The following is an 8,785-nucleotide window of genomic DNA, read 5'->3' on the forward strand; positions in this document are numbered from 1 at the left end:
AATATCATGAAGATTCTCCTCTATGTTTCCTTCTAAAACTTTTATAGGTTTGACTCTTACAAATAGAGTCTACTTTAATTACTTATTTATAAATTCATCTATTTTAATTATTTATTTCTAAATCTATTTTCCATGCTACATTCTTAGTGATAACAGCAAAAGGGGGATGTTCTCTATGTACATATTCCCCAAGCATGAAACACTATGCCTGGTATTTTATAAGTTGTTAATAAATGTTGGGTGACTACAAAATAAGTGAATGATTAGTAATAAAAATGAAAATAAAAAGATCTTCCTATCTTGGGTACAAGTGTCAGCATCTTACATGTATTTAACTCATTTAATCCTCACAAAACACCTATTAAGGAAGAAAGGGAAGCACTGAGATGTTAAATTACTTGATCAAAATGACATTGATAGTGGGCAACAAAACCTCGGAATACATTGCATATATATTCCATGTCGAAGCCATTTATAACAGTATGATCTTCTAGATGGCAAACAGAGTAGAGTGTAGGTGCACAAATTTGGCTAAGCATCAGAAGAGCTTTAAAAAATACAGAATCTTGGACTACACCCCAGATCTACGGAGATACTGAGAACCGGAATTTTAAAAACTGTCTTGGGTAATTTATATGCAGTCAACCCGACATCTGCTTAAGCAAAATTGTTTGTGAATCACTGAACACTAAGCTTTCTCATCTGTGCTGGTACACAGTATGAGCGGAAAGTGCTTGGAAATGTATTCTTGTTGCTCTTATTTGCTATTCAAACTATCAATTTCCAAAGAGAATTGAAATTACTTGACCAGAGAAGGAATACTCCCAGGACTAGTAGGGCTTGATTTGCTAAACTGGAGAGCATTATTGTCATTAGGAGATAAAACAAGGGTTTTAAAGAAATTCAGAGACTCAACCTGTGTGGTAAGCCCTGAAGCAGGTGTGTACATTAATCTGTACAATTCACATAGAAAATGGAAAGAAGAGAACTTATACAGACATTCTACTCCAAGCAACTCATTTATAAATAAGCAACCTACTAAGGGTAGGCAATTTGTTTTTTGCATGAGCAAAATAACAATTTGAGTGAGTCAATTAATGACTAAAGAATGAATGAATCAACTCTATGGATGTGTAATGCCTCCGTGAGCCAGTTAGGATTCCATAACTTAAGCTCCCAATTATCTTTCGTGCTTCTTACCAAACATCATCCTGCCCTACAGAGCCTGGAAAACATGTTCAAATGTTGAAGAATATGGAGCCTCATTTTCACTTACGTGTGGAGAAGCCATGTGTAGCTACAAGGGTAAAACCTCCCCTCTGTTTAGAACCTGAACGTGGAGTGGGACCCTAAGAACTGGACATAGTATTAATAAGAAATAATTGCACGTGCAGCCAGAGTACTAGCCACGTATGCCTCGGCAGCGTGCCTCATTCTTAATTCTAATAGATTCTAAAATGCCTCATTTGCTAGCCAACAATAAAGGAAGTGAACTAACAATAAATACAGAATCATGTGAACGAACCATTGTAGGTATCTATAGTTTCGATTCCTCATGGTATGAGCTAGCCAGAAAACCATTTCCTTATTTCCTCATGTGGGATTGGATTGCACTGCTTCTGAAAATTAATGTTGTTTTTTTTTTATTGAGCAAGTGCAGCAAGTGAATTTGTATAAGAGAGAGAAAAGACCATCACAATTACACACACACAGAGAATAAAAAGAAACACTCAAAAGATAAAAAAATTCCAATCAGGATGTAAAAACGAAGATGCTTGAAACCACAGCAGAGAGATCCTGTAAGAAGGACTGCCTGGGAACATGTTGCTGGACTTGGGGAGCCAAGAGGGGTCCTTAATGGTCCTGGGAAACACAGTCTTTTTTCTCAGCTGTTAGATTTATGGAGTATATGCTAGAACACTTGATAGAGGTGTGAGATTGGGGGACTTTTTTTATATATAAAAGAGGAGCAAAGCTTTTAATATTAAAAGAAGAAGTCACCTTGAAGACGAGGAGGAAAGAGCCAAGGATAAAAATTCAGATTCATATGTGCTACGGTGAGCGCTGTGAATTGTGCAAGACTGTTGAATCACAGATCTGTACTTCTGAAACAGATAACGCAACATATTTTAAGAAAAAAGAAAAAGAAGAAGATAACAGGAGAGGAAGAAAAGGGGAGTATGTCAGAGGGGGAGACGAACCATGAGAGACTATGGACTCTGAAAAACAAACTGAGGGTTCTAGAGGGGAGGGGGTAGGGGGATGGGTTAGCCTGGTGATGGGTATTGAGGAGGGCACGTTCTGCATGGAGCACTGGGTGTTATGAACAAACAATGAATCATGGAACACTGCACCAAAAACTAATGATGTAATATATGGTGATTAACATAACAATAAAAAATTTAAAAAAAAAATTCAGATTCAAACCAAGGTGAACTCAAAGAGGGCCCACTTGTGAAAACTTGAACATTTTTGTACTTCTCTCCTTGATAATGGGAAAAGCCATGCTACTGTGCATCTTTATGTTGCTTACCTCTTGTGATTTATTTTATTTTAATTTATTTTTATTATTTTGTCTTGTATAAACACAGTATGTAATTCAATGAAATAGTTTGACATCCAAACAACTTTGGTTCATAAACAAGACAAAAGTTCTAACATAGTTATTTTAAGTTTTGATATCAAAATTCATCAAAGACATGTAAGCAAATCTCTGAAATTGTGTATCTTTTTATTTCCTGCAGAATTTCAATATGCTATCATATTAAAATTAGTGTTTACAAGAACAAATGTAATATACATTTTCTTGCAATGAATTAATAATATAAAGATGGCATTGATATATTACACAGAGGATTGTTTCCTATTCACTTTTATAATTAGGATATTTTATGCTCCTCAAATACTAATGCAAAGATGCTAAGTGTACAAGAAGTCTTCTTATCCCCCAAACAATTCTACTATTGCTTTATATTTGATTTACAAAAGAGGAGAAGGTATACACTGGGAATAATCTATAATCTATTCTCTTACTTTCCTATTTCTCTTACGATTCACTTTTAAGTTTTAGCATTTTAGTCAGTTTCTGCGAAGATAAAGGTGTGAACTCTGCATTAAAAACAGACAGTGATGCTTGCCCGGGTCACTGGAACGCAGAGTCTGCTGTCTGGACCCTGGTTGACCATGCTGTCCCGGGTGGTTTTTTCTGCGGCCGCCGCAGCGGCCCCCTATCTGAAGAACACAGCTCTCCTTGGTCCAGGGGTATTGCAGGTAACAAGGATCTTCCACACAGGGCAGCCAAGTCTTGCCCCTGTACCACCTCTTCCTGAACATGGAGGAAAAGTTCGTTTGGGGCTGATCCCCAAAGAATTCTTCCAGTTCCTTTATCCCAAAACTGGCGTAACAGGACCCTATGTGCTTGGAACTGGACTTATCCTATATTTTCTGTCCAAAGAAATATATGTGATTATGCAGAGAACTTCTCTGCCATATCAACAATAGGGTTGCTTATCTATGTAGTTAAAAAAATATGGTGCCTCTATTGGAGAATTTGCTGATAAACTCAATGAGCAAAAAATTGCCCAACTAGAAGAGGTGAAGCAGGCTTCCATCAAACAAATCCAGGATGCAATTGATATAGAGAAGTCACAGCAGGCTCTGGTTCACAAGCGCCATTACCTTTTTGATGTCCAGAGGAATAACATTGCTATGGCACTGGAACTTACTTACCGGGAACGGCTGCACAGAGTATACAAGGAGGTGAAGAATCACCTGGACTATCACATCTCTGTGCAGAACATGATGCGCCGAAAGGAACAAGAGCACATGATAAACTGGGTGGAGAAGCATGTGCTGCAGAGCATCTCTGCACAGCAGGAAAAGGAGACAATTGCCAAGTGCATTGCAGATCTAAAGCTGCTTGCAAAGAAGGCTCAAGCACAGCCAGTTCTGTCAATGCATCTATCCTGGTGGAGACAGCTAGAAGCAATTGACTAAAGAAACTAGTCCATGGAACAAAATCTTTCTGTATTGATGTCTACTGAAGTTACACTTAACCTTTCCTAAAAATGAAAAGTTTGTTTCCTATAGAGAATTAAAACAATCTATTGGCCAACGAGATGTTTTTCATCCTTCTTGCTCTGTATTTTGAGTTCCATGATCACTTTTGAATGAGCAGTTTGCTGTTAATAAAATTCGTTGGCTGACTAACGAGTAAAAAAAAAAAAAAACAGACAATGATGAGGGAAGAATCCATCCAAACTGATTTGCTTTGGCAGATTTCATCTTTTAACCAGTATGCATCTGTTGTCATGTCCATGAAAATGCTTCTGATTACTTATCAACCGTTCTTATTAATAATAAGTTAATACCTCTTCCAATGATTTTACATTTTAAGGGAAATGTAAATGCTAGATGTAATGCTAGATATATGAATCTGTGTGCCTACTGAAGGTACAAAGTTCATGTAAGTGAACTGTTGAAATGATATAACTTTTGTCAAAACCTTTCTTTGTGGGCACCTGGGTGGCTCGGTTGGTTAAGCGGTTGCCTTCGGCTCAGGTCATGATCCCAGGGTCCTGGGATCGAGTCCCCCTTTGGGCTCCCTGCTCAGTGGGGAGGTCTGCTTTTCCCTTTACCCTTCCCCTCTGCTTGTGATCTCTCTCTCTCAAATAAATAAATAAAATCTTTAAAAAACAAACAAACAAAAAATGTTTCTTTGTGCCCAGACTCACATCAACATTTCCCATTCTACTTCCATTCCCTAATCTCAGCATGTCCAAAACTGTCCTCATAATATCCACCCCCTCCTCTCCTACCCTAAACCTGGTCATTGCCCAGTGATTCATGTATCAGGATACAGAATCACCAAACTTCTAGCTACCACATCTTGTTTTTTCCTTAAATCTCACATAGTGACCCAAGGCCAATTATTTTCCTTATTACTTCTTAATATCTCTTGCATTCTAACATTAATAACCTATCCCCATATCCCATGTCCGAGTTACTGTCTTTGGAATAGCCACCTAATCAGTTTGCCTCTATCCAATATATTCTTTTTCCAGTGCAGTCCTTTATACTATATTCACAGTAATCTTTTCAAATGAGAAACTTACCATGTCATTCAATGTTTGCCTCCCCAAATACCTATCCGAACTTACCCGGTTTAAAACATTGAATGATTATTCTATTGCTTTTTTAAAAAAAGCCAAACACTTATTCTTTTTGAGTGGTTTTAGGTCTACAACAAAATTCAGAAGGAGGCAGAGATTTTCCATATACTCCCTGTGGGGACATTGCAATGCATTGCATTGCATTCCTGCCAGCAATCAATAAGAGTTCCTGTTGCTGCACATCCTTGCTAGCATTTGTTGTCATCTTGTCAGATTTGGACCATTCTAACAGGTGTATAGTGGTATTTTGTTTTTGTTTTACTTTGTAGTCCCCTAATGGCATATGCTTTGGAGCATCTTCTCATATGCTTATTTGCCCTCTGTATACCTTCCTTGGTGAGATGTCTGTTAACATCTGTGGCCAATTTTTAAAATTGGGTTGTTTGTTTTCTTGTCAAGTTTAATAGTTCCTTGCATATTTTTGATGACAGTCTTTTATCAGATGGGTCTTTGGCAAATATTTTTTCTGGCCTGTGGCTTGTCTTCTCGTTCACTTAGCATTTTCTTTTGCATAGAAGTTTTTGATTTTTAATGAAGTACACTTATCAATTATTTCTTTCATGGTTTGTGACTTTGGTGTCATATCTAAAAAGTCCTTGCCATATCCACAGTAATTGGGTTTTCTCTTATGTTACATTCTATGAGTTTTGTAGTTTTGCATTTTACATTAGGTCAAAGATCCATTTTGAGTTAATTTTTGTGAAGATTGTAAGGTCTGTCTAAATTTATTTATTTTTTATTTTTGTGGTTTTGCATGTGGATCCTCAGTTTTTCCAGCACCATTTGTTGAAAGGACTATCTTCACTCTATTGCTTTTGCTTCTTTGTCCAAGATCAGTTGACTATATACATAGGAAGGTCTGTTTCTGGGTTATTCTCTTCCATTGATCTATTTGTCTATTCTTTCACCAATATCATATGCTTTAGTTACTGTAGCTTTATGGTAAGATCTTGAAATTGAGTAGTGTGAGTCCTCCAACTTTATTTGTATCCTTCATTATTATGTTAGCTATTCTTGTTTTTTTCTTCTTCTCCATATAAATACAGTTTTTGATTCCATAAACTGATTCCATAGAATCAGCTGGTTAATATCCACAAAATAACTTTGTTGGGGCTTCATTGGGATTGCCTTGAATCTATGAATAAAGTTAAGAAGAATGGTCATCTTGACAATATTCCTGTCGGTGAACAAGGACTGTCTCTCCAATTATTTAGGTCTTTGATTTTGTTCATCAGAGTTTTGTAGCTTTCCTTCATATAGATCTTGCACATATTTTGTTAGATTTACACCTACATATTTCATTTTTAAGTGTGCTAAAGCAAATGATACTGAGTTTTTAATTTCAAAGTCCATTTGTTAATTGTTGTTACATAGGAAAGTGATTGGCATGTGTATATTAACCTTGATATTAACTTCAGGTTTGCTTCAAAATATTTGGACCTACTTTAAATTTTATTTTATCTTTCCAAAACCTTTTTAAAAAAACATTTATTTTTAGAGAGAGAAAGAGAGAGAGAGCATGCAGGAGCAGGGGGAGGGGCAGAGGGAGATGAAGAGAGATCCTCAAGCAGACTCCCCACTGAGTCACAGAGTCCTACATGGGGTTTGATCCCAGGACCCTGAGATTATGACCTGAGCAGAAATCAATACACAGAGGCTTAACTGATGAGCCACCCAGGTGCCCCTTTATCTTTCCAAAAACTTCTAAAGAAGGTAATCATGTTTTGTTAACACCATTTCTTACAGAAAACAAGCAAACAAACATGATTCAAAGAAATCCAGTTACTGCCTATGACTCAGTGGTAGTCCTGGCAATAAGCATGGCTGCCTACTGCGGGGACACTACATGTAGCCATGTGGGATGTGAACTTGATGAAAATGGTGCTCCTGGAGTTTTGCAGACTACAACCTTCACCACTATTCCCAGTGGCCTAGCAATACAGGATCCACCGCAACAATGCAATTTCTAGTTTAGTACTTTTTCCCCAGGACCTCTTTGGTGTTCTACCAACAGGTGCATGTGCACACACACACACACACACATTCATATGCACACATAAACACACATTGCCCTGCATTCATTGTCCTTAAAGCCTCCAAATAAATCAGTACTAAAAGTGGGAAGAAATTTTCCAAAATCAACCCTTATGCTAAGAATGAAAAATAGTAATAGTTCTAAAATATTGTAGGGTAAAATACCCAGAAAAGCATTTCCTATGAATATACACACAGTGCACATACTCATACTTAAATATTCCTCTCTAGTCTGTATATTATCATAGTTTAACAAAGCAAACTTTTTGAATAATGCTCTTAAGTTAAAAACATTCTAAAAATACCTTGCAATCAGTTCCTATATTTCAAGACTGAGGTTTAAAATGATAATTTATTTTATAGTTTCTGTCAGAGAATTTAAACATAGATGCATGTTAGAAATAATTTAATCTGTGGTTTCTTTGCATATGGCTATCAAGTGTGTAGGTAGGGAGTAACACATGAGCCATTTGATTCTTTTTAAGTAAATACAAAAAAAATTTACAACTTAATCATATTGATTGAATGTTACTAATTGATGTCGAATATTTAGTTGATTCTAATAAGAAGGATAATTAACACAAAATGTGTCTCCATTTTTAGAAATAACGTACCTTGCAATCTAATATAAATTATTGCTGAAAAAGAAAAATTTTAAATGACCTAAATTAGCTTGACACAGATAACCTAAAATTAAAATGCCACTGCCATTTCAGGCCACTAAATAAGTAAATAATCTTTCTTGTGAGATCTGAATATAACATCTGTGCCCTAAAGTTGGGGAAATGGGAGTTGTAGTTATAGAAGCTTTTCTCTTGGTGTTATGGTCTTTCTAGGTGACTAGGGCTGTAATTCCACAAATATTTTAAGTTGAAATATTTGTGAAGGGGCCCCTGGGTGGCTTAGTCAGGTAAGCATCCAACTCTTTGTTTTTGCTCAGGTCATGATCACAGGGTCCTGGGATTGAGTCCTGTGTCAGGCTCTGAGCTCAGCCTGGAGTCTGCTTGGGACTTTCTATCTCCCTCTGACCTTCCCCTGCTCTCTTTCTGTCTCAAAAATAAATAAATAAGATATTTATAAAAGAAAGAAAGAAATATTTGCAAGGTTCATTTGAGTTGCTGAGAATACTATAGTGAACAAAAATCTATAGACAAAAATAATAATAAACACCAAAAGGTAAACATTGTGTCTTTATGGAATTCAAATTTTTGCAGAATAAGTAATAAGCAAATAAACCAGTGAATAAAGTATAATTTTATGTAGTAATAAGTATTATCTAAACTATAAAGGAATGAATGGAGATAGATGGGGGAGTTGTAAAGGTAGTCAAAGTAGGCTTCCCTGAAGATGTGACATTTGAGCAGAGACTTAAAGAAAGTGGACATGTGACTATGTAAACATGAGTGAGTTGAGCAATTCAGACTGAGACAATTGATGCAGACTCTGAGAGCGGAGCATGACTGGGGTATCTAAGAAATAGAACGAGGGGCGCCTGGGTGGCTCAGAGGTTAAATGTCTGCCTTTGGCTCAGGTCATGATCCCAGGGTCCTGGGATCGAGTCCCGCATAAGGCTCCTTGCT

General features: G+C 36.8%; 1 pseudogene; it reads left to right on the top strand.

Moving 5' to 3' along the window:
* The first annotated feature begins 3,128 nt into the window (after positions 1-3,128).
* On the top strand, positions 3,129-4,210 carry LOC112839309 (ATP synthase peripheral stalk subunit b, mitochondrial pseudogene; annotated as a pseudogene).
* Positions 4,211-8,785: the final 4,575 nt, after the last annotated feature.

The sequence above is a fragment of the Callorhinus ursinus genome, unplaced genomic scaffold, assembly GCF_003265705.2.
Source record: "Callorhinus ursinus isolate GAN/ISIS: 27379988/994484 unplaced genomic scaffold, GSC_fseal_2.0 scaffold54, whole genome shotgun sequence".
In the NCBI taxonomy this organism is placed as follows: domain Eukaryota; kingdom Metazoa; phylum Chordata; class Mammalia; order Carnivora; family Otariidae; genus Callorhinus; species Callorhinus ursinus.